This window comes from Octopus bimaculoides, chromosome 5 (assembly GCF_001194135.2).
Source record: "Octopus bimaculoides isolate UCB-OBI-ISO-001 chromosome 5, ASM119413v2, whole genome shotgun sequence".
In the NCBI taxonomy this organism is placed as follows: Eukaryota; Metazoa; Mollusca; class Cephalopoda; order Octopoda; family Octopodidae; genus Octopus; species Octopus bimaculoides.
In genome coordinates, this window is record NC_068985.1 from 60,291,398 (window position 1) to 60,293,290 (window position 1,893).

The window sequence follows — 1,893 nt, forward strand, 5'->3', positions numbered from 1 at the left end:
TTATTCTATTGGTCTCTTTTGCTGAACCACTAAGTTACGGGGACATAAACACACCACCATCGGTTGTCAAGCGATGTGGGGGGGGGGGGGACAAACACAAACACACATATATACGACAGGCTTCTTTCAGTTTCCATCTACCAAATCCACTCTCAAGACTTTGGTCGACCCAAGGCTATAATAGAAGACACTTGCCCAAAGTGCCATGCAGTGGGACTGAACCTGGAACCATGCAGTTCGTAAGCAAGCTACTTACCACACAGCCACTCCTATGCCTGTATATATTTATTATGTAAGTAAGGAAAAATCCTAGCTGTGCCCTCTTGAAGCATATCAGCTTATTCCAGTATTATAATGCAGTATGTAGTTGTTGCATAAGCACTTCATCCAAATGTATTATTTGTCTGTTGAATTTGTATTAGGAAATTTCATATATGTTTACCCAACATGTACAATTTTGTGATTCATATTAGCAAATGAAATGTCTGTAATAGTGAATAAATAATACCAAAAACTTTTCCAGATTCCTTCTTTGTTATATTTGTAAAACTTGTATGTAACAAATCTACTACATATGTGGGAAATTCTGTCTGTGGGTATGTTTGTGGAGTTGTTAGCTAACTCCTCCTACATCGTTTTATTGATTTCAATGAAACTTGACACATGAGTATAACTCATGTCTGGAAACCTCATGGCATACTCAGATTGTTGAAAAAAAAATCGATAATAGGGCCCCTGGAAGGGATTCTTATATATATCTAATATATTTCATTTTAACAGCCAAGGGAAACAACCCATTCATCTTCCTAAATCATTTGGTATAAATCAAATTGAATATGCTTATTTCTTAGTATTTGAACTGTTAGAGTTATTTTTGCAATTTATCCAGTACAACCCTTAAACCAGTAAATAGTATTTTCCTAAACAATAGATCCACTTATTTCGGTTAGTGACTTATTCACAAATATACCAACACTAGCACTACTGAGGGTAATATTCTCTGGGAATGCACAAAAGCCCTTTTCAGACTTATTTACTTTGAATTGCTGTTATCTCATATCTTATTAGCCTATTATTACATAATATGCTTCATGATTTTAGTATACGTACCTTATTAGTACTTCCTAAGTTCTATATACTCTGGGAACACATTAAAGACCTTTTCAGGGCTGCTTTATTTTAATTCTTACTATCAGGTAACTAATTTTATGTTATTGCATAACTGACTTTACAATTTGGGTATTCATAAATTATTGGGAATTCCTAAAAACAAGATCCTGTGCAAGGCAGTTTGGTATTCTCTGTAAATGCACAAAAACCGTTTTAAGGGCTACATACTTTGTATTGTCGTTGTTGGATTAGCGAAACAATTATGAGAACAGAACCAAGGGATGAACTCTGCTTTCCCAGGAATTTACCGGGTACATCAGCTAGTTTAAAATAAAGACAACTTATGAAGAGCCTGATGGAAAGTCACACCAACAGAACAACAGCCAACCATTTATTATAACCTATTAACACCTTGGCTCTGTCTAAGGATAATATATTTTGATAAGTACCAGACGTTTGTTATCTTCTTCCCAATATTAATAACTTGTTAATAATGTTGCAATTACATTATGATAAACATTGCACAAGTGGTTGGCATTAGGAAGGGTATCTAGCCCCAAAACCCATGCCAGCATGAAACATGGTTAAATGATGATGATATATATATATATATATATATATGAATTGGCCACTAGTCTGAAAAAGAAGCACACTCTAAAACATTAGACCAGTAGAGAGGTTATATGCTTCCAGCCATTTGAATCTGACAATTTTATAGGTGTGAAACCAATGGTCACTCTTTGACCAGCCATCACAAACAACCTTTTAAATATATATATATAT